Below are 20,198 nucleotides of genomic sequence, written 5' to 3'. Positions count from 1 at the left end.
AGACCTTTGTTTTCCCATCCTTCAGTGAGCATGTTATTTCTCATTCTAGCTTGTATTGGTTTTCTCTGCCTTCCCTGCTGTCTCAGAGATGTCTAAAACTAGATATTTAACCCCAGGTTTTGCAGGTGTTTCTAGTCTAATTTCCTGATCTTCTGTTTTCCTTTCTTTACCTAATTTGAAATGACTTCTTTCTAAAGTTACATGTCAAGCCTGTTTGATTGTTTAGGGCTCCAAATGTATCCAGAATGATTTCCTTGCTATCCTAATGTTCACTTGGGGGACGTATTCATCTATAAACAGAGAGAAACAACCCCACTTCCTGTTTTCCTCTGGAACTCTCCTGGCCTCCATTAACATGTTATCTATTGTTGTTATGGAAACCATGTGCAATAGCATGCATCCTTTTCTGGTTTCTGTTTGGATTTATGGTCTTTTATTGGCTTGATCACTTACCCAAATCTTTGCTGTTAGCTTACTGCAAATTGCCTGTACCTGCCTTCCTTCTAAATATTTTGCCTATGCCTATCTCCTCCAGCATGGCATTAAGGAACTTTGATTTTAATAAATCAGAATACTTCTTTAATTTGAATAAACGTACCCCTGGTTTCCTGATCTCCTTATTTTATTTTGCTTTTCCTTGACTATGTCACTCACTATCCTTGTCCACAGCTGTAACACCCTCTGGATAAAACCTAATTTGTCCTTTTGGATCAGTTTGGCAATGCCTTTACTTGGCTAGATCCTAACAGTTTAGACAGGATTTTTTCTGTATTAATTAAGGAGATTTGCCTGAGTGTTCCCATATTCAGTACCAATGGGTTTTCTTTTAGACCAGGATTACTTGGATCTCTCCCATTTTCTTAGGTAGGCATCCCTTCTCTGTGTTATTGTATATGTTTGTAAGTTCTCATTTTACTTTCTGTTTTAACAAATTATATAATTATATTTGGTAGCTGTAGATCAAAGTATGTGATATACCTTTAAGAAGCATTCCAGTCAGTGGGCACGTGCATATAAGTACTGAGCACGTGCAAGCAAGAGTGACATTTTGAGTGACCAGCCGGAGTGATAGCATGCATGTATGTAGTAGTCAGTCAGAGAGTTTGTTTAAGTTTAATGTAGCTGTAATCTATCCTGAGGTGTTTGTATGCAATAAACTACTTAAACAAACACCCAAGCCTCATCATCTTCTTACTATGTACAAGACAAGTGACATGGTGTCAGAAAGGGATTCAGAGTCACAGCTATGAGGCAACTGGTTAGAAATGGAGGAATATATAGATCAACCCAACTGCTCAAATGACTCGCAAACAGGTCAGAAAAAAATTCCCGGCCCTAAAACTCACTTAAATGATTTATTTCACTATGAATATAAAACAAAGTATTCAGAATGTTCAAAACAAATTTCTAATTAAACAAAATGTCCAAAACTGTGACATATAAGTAGAAATATTCAAAATAATTACAAAAACATTTGAAACAATATCTGAATCCTATAGAATGTATAAAAAAGGGAAATGACAGCATTTTTTGCAATGTACTACTTTTCACATTAACTAAAGCTATTCAAAATATCCGAAGTGTGCAAAGTGTTGACAAGTGTGTGCAGTATTACAGTGCAGTTGTTTTGCAAAGTAGTCATTCCAAAGAATATTTTGCAAAGTACAGTTTTTCAAAGAGTTTATTGTGCATTTGAATATTATTACAAGTACCTGGTGTGTGCATGTTCATACATAATTACAAGGGCCAAGATTGCATTGTGTTTTACTATATTTTGTGGGTATGGCAGAAGGATTTTGCAGACCCGTACCACTTGTGTTTGAAAACAATACTGCAGAAAATTGGAGAGTGTTTGAGCAGGAACACGATATTTTTATATAGGCTGCTTTTTCTGACAAAGACACACATACAAAGGCATTTATTCTGCTTAATTTAGCTGGTCAGAGGCCATTAAAAGAGAACATTCATTTGTGTATGCACCTACTGTGTTTGCAGGGGAGTGGGAAGACTGCCATATTGTGAAACAGGCTGAAATGCGGGAAGACCCTGAATGCTTAAAACATAAATTTAGAGAAATGTGTAACCCTGAAATGAATATTACAATGGAAAGGCACTTATTTTATGCAAGAGATCAAAAGTCTGGTAAAACTTTTGCAGCATATATAACTGACTTGAGAAATAAGGCTAAAATGCGCAGATATGGTGACTTGAGAGATGAGTTGATAAAAGATAGGTTTGTGTGTGGTATTAATAATGACACAGTGAGAACGATTTTGCTTTGAGACAGTGATTTAATGTTAAACAAGGCCATTGATATTTGTCATATAAATGAGCTTACAGAAATGCATACATGTATGCTTACAAATGAGAGGGTAAAGCATTACAGTACTTTCTGCAGCTAATGTAGATAGCATGCAGCACAACATTACAAGATATAGGCCTACGGGCAGAGCCACACCCTGGGCCTCCCTAGCAAAACATGTGGCAACTCCAGCAAAACCCAGAGCATGCTCAGTGAAGCAAAAAGGGCTCATGGTTGCTTCCAACTCTAGTACTAACCATAAACCAATGAGGCTAGCTACAGTACCAAACCTCATAGTCAACTGTCATAACTGTGGTGGAAATCACGAACCCAAATGAGAAAAGTGCTTAGCTTTTGGTCAGCAGTGTCATTCTTGCAATAAGTGTAATTATTTCAAAAGATTTTGTAAATCAAACAGGGCACATTTTATTAAAAAGGACATACAAAGAGGCAAGTTGATCAGTTAGAAAGCTGTGACCCTACTTTTTATGCTGATGGTGTGTCTGTGCTTGATGAAACAGTCAATGCAGTAGATTTATGAGCAAAGAATGAAATCTTTTGTACTGTTCGGATTAATGGGAGTTCCATAGAGCTCAAAGTAGATGCTGTCTCAAAGTGCAATGTTATGTCAGCAGAAACATTTGTTAGAGTTAAATCTGCAGAACAACTTGATTTGACAAAGTGTATGAAGCTTGTTGCTTATGGTAGTGAAGAGATTCAAACCGAAGGCTCAGTAATGCTTTCATGTTACTGTGCTGAGAGCAGCTATGACTTGCAGCTTTATGTAGTCAAGAGACAGTTTTTTTCTGGCTATTATAGTAGATGATACTCTAGCAGGAGGGAATGGTGAAGTCAAACATGATAGAAACCTTAAGAAAGTTCTATTAAGAGCACCTTAAGCTAAATCCTCAAAAGGGCAAATTCAGGCTACAAGAAGTTACTTATGTTGGTCATTTGTTTACCAGTTCAGGCTTATGACCAGATCCTTCCAAGCAAACAGCAGTTCTGGAGATGCAAGCTCCAAACAATGTTTAAGCCCTACAACATTTTCTTGACATGGTCAATTATTTAGGCAAGTTCATTTCAGATTTTAGCAAACTTTCAACACAGCTAAGAGAATTGACATGCAAAGATGTATCCTGGTCATGATCAGAGCAACTCCAAGGAGTATTTGATGTCTTGAAACAGAAAACTGCCAATCCACCTATTCTATGCTGTTATGATGTTCACAAACTAGTTACTTTTTCTTATGATGCATCTAAGTTTGGTCTAAGTGCAGTAATTCTTCAAGAGGGTAGACCAGTAGCCTATGCATCGAGAACTCTTATCCAAACCGAGATGCAATATGCCCAGATTGAGAAAGAACTGTTGGCAATTGTGTTTGCACATTTGAAGTTTCATGATTTTATTTATGGATGACCTATCCAGACTGAAACTGACTACCAACCTCTAGTTACTATTTTGAGAAAGCCAATGCACACAGCTCCTGCCAGATCGCAACACATAATACTCAAATTGCAAAAGTACCCACATCAAAAACAGAGCTACATCTCATGGTGCCTCTGCCTCTAAGCCCATAAGGCAAGTCATCACACAATCCAACATTCTAGTCATTGGAGATTCCATTGTGAGACACACTGATGTCCCTCTCACCAAGCTGAGTAAGGAGAAAGTTATTGTCAGTTGCTTATCAGAGGCTAAGATCCACCACATTATGCATGCACTTAGGTCAATGGATCATAATTACTAATATGACTCAGTCATAGTCCATGTGGGAGTAAATGACCTGAGATGTACCTCCCTAGACTATATGAAGAGAGACATCATAGAGCACTTGGAATACTACAACACTAAGGGACTCTGGATAACAAAGTTCGCAGATGACTGCAAATTGGGAGCCATTATTGAATCCCCAAATGATGTGGATACTCTACAAAAGGGCCTTACAGAAACAGATGCTTGGTACCACAGCCATGGGCTCAAGCTCAATACCAAGAAATGTATAGTTATCCCCTTTGGGAAAAAACATGTACCCATGAATTCCTATATAGGTGGCAGTACACTAAACACCGAAAGTGTGATAAGAGACTCAGGGACACAGGTGGACAGTGGTCTTGCCTTCGATAACCACATCGCCACAACAGTCAGGAAATCTTTCTATGTGGCACACCTCAGCACTAAGGGATTTTCCTCCAGAAAAAAGGGGGTCATTGTCCCACTGTACTCATCCCTCATTAGACCCATTATAGAATACAACGCCCTGTTTGGTATGTACCTCTCAAGACATCTGCAACAACTGGAAAGGCCGCAGAAATACCTCACTAAAAGAATCACAGGCCTAAAGCAGATGCCGTATGCTGACCGCCTTAAAAAACTCCAGCTATACTCTGTCGCATATCGTCTACTAAGAGGCAATCTCTGCTTAACATACAAGGCCATGTCAAACCCAGAGCTTTTGGACATGCTACACTTAAAGAAATCCAAATCCCTCAGAGCCACACGCTCCAGGGATTTAAACCTTGTCATCACAATAAACAAAACATGCTGGAGGGATAGGTTCCTGACCCAGAGACTCCCCAGACACTAGAATAGATTGCCCATACATGTCAAGCAGAGTGCCTCTTTGGCCCTCTTCAAAAGGAACCTTGATGATTGTTGGGAGATAGGAAATTCACCCCAGGGATCACATCAGTTGCCCTGCTAGACAGGGGTCCAGGGAAGTAAATAGTGTGGGAAGAAATAGCCAGGGAATTGTTATGTTTAGGCTTGTATAGGCCCTAGGGCTGATAGCCTAGTATCAACCTATGAACCTATGAACCTATGTGTCTCAGGCTGGTATGACCCTAGCATTGAGCAGCATTTTACCTTCTCCAAGGATGATGCTACAATACGAACAAATGATGATTGGCTTTAACAATTGGCTTAGTTTCTGGTGTCATTCTAAGGGGGTGCAGTATTTGTCATCATGAAAGAAGATGGTCAACAGCCCACACTGCTTTGCCAGGGATGATCTGCACCTCTCCCCTCTAGGCTTTCGAATATTAGCTAAAACATTGTATTCCCCATAGTGCCTTTTTTAGGCAATACCAAACTGAAAGTACTTCCAACATAGCAAATCAAAACCAAGAAAATCTAAAGGTATTACTGCTCAATGCTAGGAGCCTAAACAAAAAAACTCCACTCCCTAGAAGTTCTCTTTACCCTAGAGAACGCTGATGTCTGTACAATCTCTGACACGTGGTTTAAAGCTGAGGACAGCACACCAACAGTGCAGGGTTATAATGCCTTCCACACATTTAGACCAGCTACTTCACAGGCAGGGGCTAAAGGTGGAGGTGTCTTTATTTACATCAAAAATAAGTATTCTTCAAAGCCGGTCAAACAGGACAATGCACTTGAGCTGCTCCATGTTCAAATCACCATAGGTAAAATCCAGTACCACTTCCTTGCAAGCTATAGGTCCCCCTCTATGACCCAGGAAACCCCATACCATGTATTTAAACTTATTAGAAACACTAACCATCCAACCCAATACCATATTCATGGGTGACTTCAATTATCCCACTATTAACTGGTAATCCTATACAACATCAAATGTACATGCACAGAGATTCCCGGATTTTGTAAACACAAACTCCCTGGACCAGTTAGTCAATACACCAACCAGGGGTGTAACCATACTGGATCTGGTCCTCACTAATATGGGAGAGTGATGCCCCCCCCCCAACTGGAATAACTTCCCTGGTAAGGTCAAACCACAAAATGGTCTCCTTTGAAGTAAAAATAAAACCTGGACCCTCAGCTAACCCATGAATATTCAGGAACTATTCTAAGGCTAACCTCCTGCTATCGAGTGAGAACCTGGCAAAATTTCAAGCCCCTATAAACCCTGAGAACACTTCTGCCTATTGCCTATGCAGAACTGTTCATAGAAACTCTGTACAAGCATGTTAATAGCTGCATAGAGGCAGCTGTACCAACCAGGAAGAAGTACAGAACTAACTCAAAATCCAAGCCACCCTGGTGGACTCACAAAATCAATCGGATGTATAACAGGAGGAAGAAAATCATAGCAAAAATTAGGAGGTGCAGCACCCAGCAGGATAAAAGCATTCTCTTTAAACTAAACAAACAACTCAGAGGACAAATAAAGTCTACCAAAGCCAAATTTGAGGTAAGTCTGGCCTCCCAGGCCAAGGACAACCACAAAGCATTCTTTAGCTATGTGCGCAACCTCAAAGGCAATACACAATTGTGTGCAGAGCTCACTGTAAATGAAGCCACCTATACTGAGCCAGAAGATACAGTAAACCTCCTGGCTGATAAATTCAGCTCCAACATTATTCCTCTCTCCCCTTCAACCTTCCCTCAGGAAATAACATCAAATATCTTCCCCTAGTATCAGTAGGGAACAAGTCCTTAATGCTCTCTCTAAGACCAAGAACACTGCATCAATGGGACCAGACAATATCCCAGGATGCCTTCTAAATAGCATAAAACATGACCTATCAGGGCCTCTGGAATTATTATTTAACTGTAGCCTCCAAACAGGCTTTGTGGCTCATGAATGGAGAGAGGCAACAGTCATACTTTTGCACAAACCTGACCCTGGGAACTATAGACCTACAAGTCTCACTAGTCGTATATGCAAAGCCATGGAAAGAATTATCATGGAGATGATCAATAGAGATATAGTAAACCTCCAGACACTGGAACTAACCCAGTTTGATTTCGTCAAGGGCAGATCATGCCTACTCAACCTGGTGGACTTCTTTGAGAAGGTCACCAAAACAATGGATGAGGGCAAAATCATTCACACTGCCTACCTTGACCTGGCCAAGGCATTTGACTCAATACTCAACTCGGGCAAACTCAAGAGGTTAGGTACAAACCTGTATGTGATTCGGTGTATAGCCAACTGGCTCACAGACAGGACCCAGGAAGTTAGAATTGGGGAGTCCACTTCTACAAAGAGGCCAGTCACAAGTGGAGTCCTGCAGGGATCAGTCCTTGGACCACTTCTTTTCGACATTTACTTCTCAGAAGTCAAGGCCAATGCCAGTGGTCTCTGGCTGACTAAATTTGCAGATGATTGCAAATTAGGAGCTGTCACTGAATCTCATAGTGACACAAATGTTCTCCAGAAGGGGCTGACACAGACAAACAACTGGTGTCAGAGTCATGGACTAAAACTAAATGCCAAGAAATGCATAATAGTATCCTTTGGGAAGTCATCTATCCCTGGTAACCCAGTCCTAACTATTACATTACAAGATCAGGACACATCTCTAGACCTAGTTGAAGATACACGGCAACCTGGACATGACTGTCATTTTGTTTATTATTGTCTGTATAACTGCATGCCTATTGAAATGTCATTGCTTATAAGAGACAGCTCAGTAAAGAGGAAGGATGTAGATCAGAGGGTGATATACCTTTAAGAAGCATTCCAGTCAGTGGGCAAGTGTATTTAAGTACTGAGCATGTGCAAGCAAGAGTGCCATTTTGAGTGAGCATCCAGAGTGATAGCATGCATGTATGTAGTAGTCAGTCAATTATATAGTTTAAGTTTAATGTTTCTGCCATCCATCCTGATGTGTTTGTATGAAATAACCTACTTAAACAAACACCCAAGCCTCATTGTCTTCTTATTATGTACAAGACGAGCGACATTAGCCATTGATATTCATGACCTTTCCTCCTTTAAGACCCCTAATGGCCAGGCCAACTTCCTCAGTTTTGGTCAAGTGATCCAGTATGTTTCCTGTCAATGTCATTTTTATGATTTCCTTTTCACCCCACTCTAACTAATACTCACAAAGAACTATATGATCTTCTTCCTTTTCTAATTTTGTTATTCAGCTGCAACATTCTCTTTCTGCTCTTTATTTTCTTTAGGTTTGTTTTACTTATTTTATACTTTTCATTCAAGGGTTTTCTCTCTCCTCTTATCTTAGCTATACATGTATTTCCTTCTGTCTTGTAGGATGGTTTCTTTCTTGGTTATTTCTAGCCTATGTAGGTTTCTTCTTAATCATATCTTACTCCTTCATGTCCATTTTTATCCCATTCTCCCACTTATCTAGGTTCTTCATAATTTTGTCCATTTCTATACTACTATACTACTCACCTATTCATCTCTGTAATGAAATGTTTTCACCTCTATATTTTTTATTGCCCAAGCAATTTGCATCTTTTTGTACCTACCCATTTATTGCAACATCTAGCTTCTTATTGCTATTACACAATACCACCAACACAATCTCATATCTTCCTTCTCTGGCTAATCCATTAAAATTATCCTGTCGTCTCCTCCTCTGCAATGTAAATGATTCCATTTCTGTTCTCATTGGTGTAGTCTGACAGTCATGTAACACATGTATGTTTGAGATTATACTTTCTTCAGTGTCCACTTTCTATACCATATTTATGTTTCTCCTGATCAGGAACCAGTCAAGCTTAATGCCCTGCCCTGTTCTTTTTTTTTTTTTGCAATGTGTATATTTTCATCTCTCTCCCTCCTTCTTTTGTTTACATTCCAAATGTTGCTCAATCCCCCCATATCTATCTCTACCTTGAGGTATTTCTACCACTTCCTGTTGTACTATCTTGCTCCACCTTCCTGTCTTTTTCTTGAGTTTAAGGTCACATTATATTTGTCTGTACTAGCTCAATAGCCATCTTCCTTCCTAGTCTTTCCTGTACGTTGAAGATCCCTATGAAAATGTATTCTCTATCTTTTTTGGCATATACTATTGTCTGTCTTGCATCTTTCACCTCCTACCATTCATTTCCTGATTTTGAATCTCCCTTAACTCCCTCTGATTTATTTCCTCCAACTGTAGTTTTAGTTCTGTCCTGAGTAATAACATCACATTGTCTTCTCTCTGCCTCTTAGATGGTCTGTCCATTATTCTGGGTACACTTTGTAACCTATTTTGCTGCTCTGCCTTATCTTTAGTTAAGTTTCCTGATATAAGCAAATCATGCTTGTATCTCTCATGCACTTTTTAAGCAATCTTGTTCCATTTTTTATGATTTGAAATTTCCCTGCATTCTAAGTCACCAGTCATACAGCGGCTTCTATTTGTTCCACCTGTCCACTCAGTCACCCCTCCTCCCCTTCACCCAGCAAGTTATATGGACCCTCTTTCCTTCTACCTATCTTTGGGTACTAATGATGTCAATGCCTGTTTTCAGCTGTGGCTCATCTAAACACATCTAAACAATAGACGGGGCAAAGGGAGTAGTTGTCCTGGGTTCAGGCTACATGAAAGTCGTATCTTGATGTTTATTGATAACTTAATCATTATTATGAAAAGTAGACAGTTGTCATTAAGATAAGATATTCTTAAGCTGACATTGGACTGGGTTTCAGAATTAGTGACTCCATGGAAAATTAAGTACACTTCAACCTTAATTAAGTAGTAGACCTGTTGATGTAAAAGTATCAATGACAGATGTCAAATATAATGAATCTCTAGCAGTAAAATCAGCAGTCAGTTTTATTTTTTCTCTACATATCCCTGTGTTACTGGTAGCTCTGTGGATAGAAAATATTATACAATGACTGGCCATTAACATTCAAAAAGTAGCACACTGGTTGGTCAGCTCAACCAGCATGCCCATTGTAAATCCGAGCATATACCAATGGAAAAAGATCCATTCGCTTGGACTTTCTTCCATTAATATATGCCATAAAAACATTTCACTTTTCTTACACTTAAAAAACATAATAAACTTAGAAAACTGGAGACTTGAAACCAACAAGAGAGATGGGACAGACAAAAATAAAAGGATAATCAGGTATGTAATACAACACTAGAGAAACGTACCAATTATCCTTTTATTTTCCATAGCCCATATCTCCTTTATGTTAAAAAATAAAGTAGTGGAGATCTTCCTTTCTCCATTGCTTCCTATACACAACAACCATCAGATAATACTGCTGTACTGAGTAAGTGTGCGAACAAAAGTCTCAGTACGCATGCATACTGCATCAAAAAAGCACCAGGATATCTAAGGAAAGTGGAAAAACACCATGGAGCCATCATACAAAGACATTATTTAAGAAAAGTAAGACATTTTTTTCTTAAATAATTCTATTGCATAATAGCAATAACCAACTCTGTGGTGTGATATATTAAAGATTTAACCACGGGTGTCTTTGTTTAATCACTTGAGCTTCACCCTCATGATTAAACCACACCAACCATGGGTAAATCTTCAATATACCACACCCACATCATTGGTTATTGCTGTATTGCATTAAGAATTTTACAACTATTACATATTTGCATACTTGCATACCAGTGCCCAGACTAAATTACTCCTAGTCAGCATGAATACCATCTCGGTTCTCTGTTAAAAATATTCCACAACCTTGTGGGATTAACCCACTCCACAAATCAGAAATAAAGAAAGAAAAAGTTTAGGAAACTAAGTTAAATCCACTACTCATACACTGTCAGTGACCTAGGAAGTGAAGATACATGAATAAACCTCATAGTTCTTAATAAGGCAGAATTAATAATTATTTTGCTGTATGTTTGCCAAATGTATATACAAGTAGTAAGGAAAGTATAACAATGTGTTTTGATTTGTTTCTTTAGTATATTGTTATTTATTTCTATTAGTTATTTTATTTATGTACGTATTTGTTTATTTTGTGGCTGTAAACACAAGATTATATATTTATTTGGTCTTATACTTTTATTGACATGTATAGTCTTAATAAGAACAATTGAAGCACGTTTGTGATATAAAGTTGTAATCTGATTCAAATTAGACCTGTATGTCAAGATTAAATGGTATCAAATACCATTGAGCCCTGTTAATATGCCAACAGAGCCTGAGGCCCTTTGTATGTCAGTTTAAGGAACCATTAGCTCTATGAAGGCATAGTACATCTAGGAGAGTGGGATCTGCTCATGGCTGAAAAGGGCAAACATAGATTAATGTGGAGGAATCTAAAGGAAATAGAATACACAGAGACAGCAGCCATTTCATGTGGATAACTAAGAGACTTGAGCCCTGTGTCTTTTCTGGCAATGAACCTCTGAGGTCTCACCAGATGAGTGATATTTTGATAAGTATTACTCAAAGGGGACACTGCAGTCAATAATAGGAAAGGTAACACATGAGTGCAGTTAGAAGTAAAAAAGTTTTGGTTCTATATAAGATACTCCTGCATAGTAGTTGGAACAGATAGAAGGTTTTCCAGACTACAGTGGTAAGATGGTAATCAAAAGAGAGGAAATTATTAACAAGCTCAGATGGCTTAACGGTAACTAGCTATGGCTATGGTGTACAGCCTCCTGGGTTCAAGACTTACTAGGGCTGATTATTATAGGTCAGGTGGCACGATGTCAGGGTACTCCTGTGCGCTATGTTTATAAAGGCTCCAGGGCCATTAGCCTAGTACACACCTATGAACCTAAGAGTGTATAGGTCTCAAATGACTGTGCCATTCTCAAGGAGTATGTCACATATTTAGTATTAAGAGAAATTCACAGTTCACAAAGTGATTAAGTGACTTGCTGAATGTCTCACATTAGGTAAATGAAGGTGGAAACATTTTAACCCTGTGGCTTTGGCTTAAGAAGCAACTTATTAACAAGTCAGAGCTTCAGTCCTCTGGACTAACAAGATTTGCTTTAGAGAAGTCTTAGAATACTGATATTTTTGTTTGGTGGATAGTATCACCACTATTATATGCAAATATCACCAATGTTTGGTCTTTGCATTAATAAGAGTGAGGTCTTTGATGAAGACTGAAATACCCCATGCACAATTGTTATGGCTTTGAATACATGATCAGTGCTAAACCCAGGTATATAGGCATGCTTCCATTGTACTAGAATGAAGTCTCTTTTCTTGCACATATGTGTTTGAGCTGGGGGACTGCTTCAAGCTCATGAAGATTTTTAATTAAGACTCCTTGCATTACGCAGAGCTACCCTAATGCCTTCTGAGTTGAAATTTTATAGGTGAAGATGTTGAGTAGGCAGGCTCTTCCTAAAAAAGGTAAATGCTTTAGCCATAATATGGAAGCCCTGATAAGAGTAGTATAGACTGTCCTTTGCAAAGCAAGGACATCTGTCAGCCATCTTGTCCCATACAGACACATACTGGATCCCTCAACAATGACATTGCCTTCTAAGCCGGTTATTGAAACCCATTATCATATCTTTAAATTTCAGCACTATTCTAAATGTTGAAAAGATACCACTCAAAACCAGGGTCTTTCCTGCCTCTGGTATGTTGCTAAAGTCAGTCATATCCTTCTGCATTTTTACATTTCCACTTGGGTAGAATGTCTAAGGTCATTCACACCCCTCATACAGGTTGCAGTTGTATTTGTCATACTGAAGGTATCCAAGTGCCCTCACAAAGTCCTGGATTCTGACTCTGAAAAAAATGCTGTCATCCTGTTCTTGTCCAGTCTTATGAGGGTACTGTCAGGGTGCCACATGTATATGCACCCCATGATGGACTTTTACAAGAGTAAGGTAAATTATTATTTTTTCTGTATTTTTTTGGTATATTCTATGCACTTAGGATATATCGAATGTTAATGAGCAAATCCAGTTTCATTGACCAATGAAGAGTTTCCATGAACACATGTGCCTTCACAGTACACACACTAAAATATATGAAGTTTACTGTATTAGGCCATCCCCTTAATGTTGTACTTTGGCATTCCAAATACTACTTTCTCTTTTGTAGCAATTATCTTGTCAAAGTTCCAGGAAACTGCAAAAGATATAAAAATTAGGAAGAGATGCAGTATGCCTTTATCAAATACTGGTGTAGATGCAACTCATGTTCACTTGAGCTTATTTGCACTTATCTCATGTTTGTTCTACATATTATACACATACATAAATTGTACAATACAGATACAGTGATGACAATATTCAAAAGGCACCGTTCTACCTTATAGTTACAGTGACAGCAAAATTTGCAAGGCAACATATTACCTTACTAAGCATAATTTGTAAATGTTTCCTTTGTAAGACAATGCTAATACAAGTTTTTATGCATCATTCATGACTTTATCTAACCTGTTTGTGCTTTTCATTCCACATGACTGCACTCAGATTCAATTTGATTACTTCACTGAGGGGGGAACTGTAGTTAATTCTTCCAACTTTTGCAACATGGAACACGTCGGCATATATGATCTGTACATTCATGATATCGTACATGGCCACTGCATCACCGTTTGAATCAAAAAATACTTCCTCATCAGTCTTTGTGAAAAAATGGATATTTCTGATATAATGAAGAATCTGCAGTAGAAAAAAACATTCTGAAATATTTTATTATTAAGTGTAAACTACAGATAAAATTCAGTAAAGGTATTATAAGCAATTTTAATAAGATGCAATTACTATTCACATCTCTCTCTTAAATATAAACAATTTTCAAATTCCATCAAGCTACAAGAAAAAAAAAACATTTATCAGTTCTCATAGGTTCATAGGTAGGTACTAGGCTATCTGCCCAAGGGCATTTATAAGCCTAGACAGAGTGTGTCAGCTTTCGCCGCCCCATTGATTAATTAACAGAGCCTCTGTCAAGAAGAGCCAATAAAGTGATCCCAGGGGTGTATTTTCTGTTACCCATCCACTCATCAAGGTTTCTCTTGAAGAGTGTTAGTGAGGGGCTCTGCCTAATGTTGTTAGGAATTTTGTTCCAAAGCATGTGACAGGAATCTATCCCTCCAGCATGTTCTATTTATTGTTGTGGTGAGGTTTAGTTCACTAGAACGAGTGGCTTGCAGTGACTTGGATTTCTTTAGATGGAGCATGTCCATCAATTCTGAGTTGGACATGGCTTTGTAAGTCAGGCAGAGATCACCTCTGAGTATGCCACTGACTACAACCGGAGTTTTTCCAGTTGGGCTGCATAGGACATATGTTTGAGGCCAGTAATCCTCTTGGTGAGGTACTTTTGTGGTCTTTCCAGCTGTTGGAAGTGTCTTGTGTGGTACATCCCAAATGGGGCATTGTACTCTATGATGGGTCTGATGAGTGATGAGTAGAGGGGCACTATAACTTCTTTATTTCTAGATGCGAACCCTTTAGTAATTAGATGGGCTACATAGAAGGATTTCCTAACTACTTTGGCAATATGATTGTCAAAGGAGAAATTACTATCTACCTGGGTCCCCAGATCTCTTATTACCTCTTCTGTATTAAGGGGGCTGCCACCTATGTGGTAATTCATGGGTGTTTTGTTTTTCCCAAACGGGATGACTATGCATTTTTTGGCATTTAGCTTGAGACCATGACTTTGACACCAGGTGTCCATCTTAGTAAGGCCCTTTTGGAGCATGTCCGTGTCAGCAGGAGAGTCAGTTATGACTCCCAGTTTGTAGTCATCAGTGAACTTGGTTAGCCATAGTCCTCCTGTGTTTGCCTGTACTTCTGAGAAGTATATGCCGAATAGTAGGGGTCCCAGGACCGAGCCTTGTGAGACACCACTTGTGACTGGTTTAGAGTCGGACCTGCAGCCCGCTATCCTTACCGTGTGAGCTCTGTCTGTAAGCTAGTTGGCAACCCATCTCATGACGTAGGGGTTTATGTTCAGGCTGGTGAGTTTTTCTATAATTCCCGAGTAGGGAATGGTGTCAAAAGCCTTGGTGAGGTCAAGGTAGGCTGTGTGAACCACTTTCCCCTCATCTATGGCCTTGGTGACTGTCTCAAAGAAGTCAACCAGGTTTAGTAGGCATGATCTGCCCTTAACAAATCCGAACTGGGTCGGGTCAAGTGTTTGTAGGTTCCCAATGTCTTTGTTAATGAGTACCATGATGATGCTCTCCATAGCCTTGCAGACCAGGCTAGTCAGGCTTATGGGGCAATAGTTACCAGGGTCAGTTGTGACCCCTCCTTTGTGGAGCAGAATAACCGTTGCTGTGCGCCATTCTATGGGCATGTAGCCTGTGAAGAGGCTAAGGTTGAACAGTGTGCTTAGGTGAGGGGTTAGTTCATTGTGTAGTTCGTGCAAGACACAGCCTGGGACATCATCTGGCCCCATTGACACTGTGCTTTTGGCTTTTGAAAGGGCTGTTTTCACCTGTGTGTCTGTGATTTCTGGGACACTACATTTTTCTGGCATTGTTGTGGGCCCTTTTGGGGGTGAGAGGGGGGTGAAGTTTGCACTGAATCTATCTGCCAGGATGTTGGCAATATCAGTAGGTTCAGTATATTTTGTGCTATTTTGCACTAGCTCAGAGCATATCTGCGAGTTGCCACTTAGATTCTTGACATAGCTAAAGAAGGCTCTGTGGTTATCTTTTGAATCCTTGGCTATTTTTCTTTCGAAGTTAGCCTTGGATGATTTTATGAGAGACCTTAGTTTCTTACTGATACTGATCAGGGATGTCTTTCCTTCTTGGGATTTGCTTTTTTTCTGAACAAGTTTCCTCCTTCTATTGTATAGCCTGTTTATGGCAGGGGTTCACCAGACTGTTTTCCTTCTCTTAGGGGAGTGAGTCTTGGTTTTGCTAGGGATGGCATGATCCATGCATCCTTGTAGGTGCTCATAGAGTGCATTTGTAAAGGTTCCTGCATCTTGGACACTGTTATCCTCTAGTGTGGAGGCTGTGAAACTTACCACCTCTGTCTTAAGTAAGGTGAAGTTTGCTATAGAAAAGTTTTTCACTGTGGTTTCCTTGGTTGGGGGATGTGGTGTGGTGTGGACATCCAGAGTGATTAGTTTATATTCTGATCTAACCGGTGATGGGTTGACCTCTGGTGCGGAACACCTGTCACCCATGTTGGTGATGACCAGGTCCAATATGTTTTCACCTCTGGTAGGGGAGTTTACCAGCTGATCCAGGGCATTTGAGTTGATAAATTCCAGGAAGCACTGGACCTGGGAGTTTGTACTTGAGTAGTTTTCCCAGTTAACGGTAGGGTAATTGAAATCGCCCAATATCAGGGTGTTCGGTAGGACCTTCATGTTTTCCAGTGTCTCCATATAGATGGAGTGGTGGTTCTGGGTCATTGAGGGTGATCTGTAGCAGGCCACATTTTGCATTGCAGATTTGCCTGATGTTAGTTGCACATGGATGAGCTCAGAGGTATCATGCTGCGCCACTAACCTGGAGGTGTAGGTATCCTTGATGAATATGGATACACCCCCTCCTTTTGTGTTTTGGTCCATGTTCTGTGGCCGAAATGTGTGGTATGAGTTGTAACCTTGTAGTGCTGGGGTGCTTTGGATTTTTATGGGTGTATACAAGGTGTACATGATGTTGATGATTTAGTGTTTGTCACCATGGACATTCAGTCTCTTTTCACGATGATTCCAAATGAGTTGGGCTTGAAGTATGTGCATGAATATATCAAGGCTAACAGTGAGTATCAGGACAAGCAGATTGATCTTATTTGCTACTTTTTAGAAATAATCCTAGAGAATAATATTTTCACTTTTCATGGAGACATCTACATTCAGAAACATGGCGTAGCTATGGGCACTTCTTGTGCCAATAGCTACGCCAATATGTTTCTAGCACAATGGGAAAATGTTGTGTTGTTCCCCTATGAAGAATTCAAAGCTAATGTAGTTTTTTATCGACGATTTGTCGATGACTTGTTTTTTCTCTGGGGTGGATCTATAGCTGCCTTGCATGATTTTTCCACCTTTATGAATGGCCTGTATGAATGTTTAAAGTTCACTATGAAGTTTTCTAAGACATGCATTGAATTCCTTGAATTATTTTTTGAAAAGTTACAGGGTTCTATCATTAATACTGGTATTTTTTGCAAATCCTGTTTTAGGAATACTTTATTCAGTAGGACCAGCATGCACCCCAATTATATCTTCCGTAATTTGATACGCGGACAGGGTATTAGAGCATGCTGTTTGAACCCCACACTTGAGGGTTTCCAGACTGAAATTAGTTCATTGGAACAAAGACTTATGTCAAGAGGTTACAAGAAGGAAGAGATTGCTAACAATTGGTCTGATCTAGGATCACTAAGGGAAGGTGTAGCAGCACCTTATTATTGTCCTGCTGTTGAGGTGTCATCGTGTGCCCCTGAACAGTTTATAGTTCAGGGGGGCTTTGTGAAGATACCTTTATTCTTTACACGAGATCATAGAACACTCACTGAGCTCTTTAGGCAGCATTGGCCTGTTTTGCAAGTGGATTCCATGGTTGGTGGCATAGTTGGTGATAAGCCTTTGTTTCTATACAGAAACAGGAAGAATTTGAAGAGGTTGTTATGTCAAGGTAGGGATTTGGGGACCAATGCCATGAGGACAGGGGTGACCCACCCTTGTGGTACTTGTAATTTTTGTGGTTTGATTAATACTTCTGAGACCTTTAGCCATCCTGATTTAAATAGAGCATTTATTTTTCACGTAGATGCCAACTGTATTACCACAAATGTGGTTTATTTAGCTGAGTGTGTTCACTGTAAGTCGTTTTACGTAGGAAAGACCAACAGGTCTTTACGCGAGAGGATGAGGGAACATATGTACAGTATTTGGGTACATTCTGCTCATAATGCTCTATCGAAACATGTTGTAGAGTGTGGTGAGACACACAGCTTCATGTTCAGGGTTATTGACATCATAATACCCACTGTTAGAGCAGGAGATGGCCGTAATCATATGGAGTATAAGTAGACCAATTGGATGATCATTTTGAGAGCCGATAAGGGCAGTGGCCTGAATGAACGGGCTTCTTTGAAGCCGTTGTTAAAAAAGCATAGGATTAGGAAATAGTATTTGATTTTATTGTACACATATCACATTGTTAGGCTTTAAATGTTTACCTTCTTAGTTATATATTATATATATAGATGTTCGTGTGTTTCCACAGTCTTCATTCATGCTGCCTTGTTTTGTGTATTTATTGTCATGGTAGTATGTTTTAGGACTCATTAGTGACTAATTGGTACTTATTCATGATTGGAGGATTTGGTGTTTAAATTCTTTTATATAAGATGCTTTTACTTTTGTTTGTATTGTTGGTCTGAGGAAGCTCTATGCAAAAGCGTTTACCGCATTTTATGGTTTATTTTGCTTCAATAAAGCGCTTTATGGTAAAGGATTCAGTGACTTTTTTTGTCTCAGTCACTTTTTTTGCCTTGGTCGCTCCTTTGTTGCTTTTACACTTTCTACAAAATAATAACATTCCCTCAAATACAAAATAATATTTGTAGTAAACTACATTACTATAAAACTGTAAGTAATTTATCAGTAAATACATTTAAATTGTTCAATAAATTCTTATTTGGATTGAATATAAAGTGTTAAAAACCAGCAGTATTTCTAAATTCTGATTTTCTGGTTTATTTCAAATAAGACTTGCATTTAAGAAATTATAGCCAAAACTGCTATAGATATACTGTTATGGAACTAAGCAATTTTAAACTGAGGAGTCCATTTAAACTTTTCAGCTGAGCATTTAGCATATCAAAGCAACATTAGAGTGCTTTATTTATAGATATTTACCATTATACATATTTTGTACTTCTACATACCATACAGTTTAAAGAACCTGCAAAAAATTTATTTTGTGCATGCATGATCTTTTAAATAAACAGGTTTCTGCAACCTCATCAGAAAAAAAGTTTCAGAAATAATAGTGCCTTTTTTTAAGAATATCTCCCATTGTTATTTATTTTATATATTTATTTTGCATTTGTTTACCGGGAAAATCCAAGGGAGTTGTTAACCAGTTTTCAGAGGAAGCATGGGGAGAAAACTTCATCAGTTACAGTGAAATGCAGACAATATATACAATTACATAGAAATTCAGAAGTGTCATGGAGAAAATGATATACTGAACAGGATATGATTTATGTGACTGAACAATTACTGAACAAAATATGATTAAGGTGACTGAATAATTACTGAACAAAATATGACTTAGGTGACTGAACAATTCTGAACACTTGTTTTGCCATTCACTTTTCATTAATACAGGTTATCCTCTGTGAATGGAATATTCCCTAACTTGTCAAATCAGCATGTCTCTTAGCATGGACCTGTAAGGTAAAATGATGAAAGCTGGACTATGATCCAAATGACCAAGTTTAACTAGTGATGGGGGGCACTGGAAGATCCAGGTGGGTAAGGGGGCACCATGTGCATTATGTTAGCTAGCATATAATGGGAAATGAAAATGGTGGTGCCAGTCAGTAAAATTTCTGTGTGTGTGTGTGTGTGTGTGTGTGTGTGTGTGTGTGTGTGTGTGTGTGTGTGTGTGTGTGTGTGTGTGTGTGTGTGTGTGTGTGTGTGTGTAAGGGTATGCAGAATGCACTCGCAGCTATGCAGGTGCTCATGTTATCCACCAGGGTTGTGAGGTTAGAGGATATTGTGAAGGATGCCAGCCTAGCTAGATAGAATTTTATAGATAATTCTGTCATCTGTAAATATTAATGTAAACCACAGGCTTGTTGTCTTAAATGGTAAAAATAGTGTTATCTGTGGGACTGGAAAATAATGTAACAACAGTGCACTCTACTGACCAAGTAAAGTATGGTGTGATCCTTTGATGTAAACACAGCTCCGGCCTGTCTAGATGAAGGAATTCTTGCTATTGTTTTAAGGCCATAGTTAATGGCCAGAATTTGCATGCATAAATGTCCTTTATCGCTCTGGTTTCCGCCCAGAGGTGAAGAATGTAAATGTAGTTTATATTAGTCTGAGAACCCAGGAAAGTGTGAAGAATGATGTAATGTGAACCAAGAATGTGATTTTAAAAACAGAGAAATTCAGAGAGCATTAAGCATTTTTGTCTTGACTATCCAACTCATCAACACTGTTTTGCTCTATATGTAAGTTTATCTTAGACGTGTGTTTTCTCTTAGTAATAGCTAGAAACTAGAAAATTAGACTAAGTGTTTTTCTGTGATGTCAGAACTGTACT

The sequence above is a fragment of the Protopterus annectens genome, chromosome 9.part0 (assembly GCF_019279795.1).
Source record: "Protopterus annectens isolate FY-2018-M chromosome 9.part0, PAN1.0, whole genome shotgun sequence".
In the NCBI taxonomy this organism is placed as follows: Eukaryota; Metazoa; Chordata; order Ceratodontiformes; family Protopteridae; genus Protopterus; species Protopterus annectens.
This window is presented reverse-complemented; position numbering follows the sequence as displayed.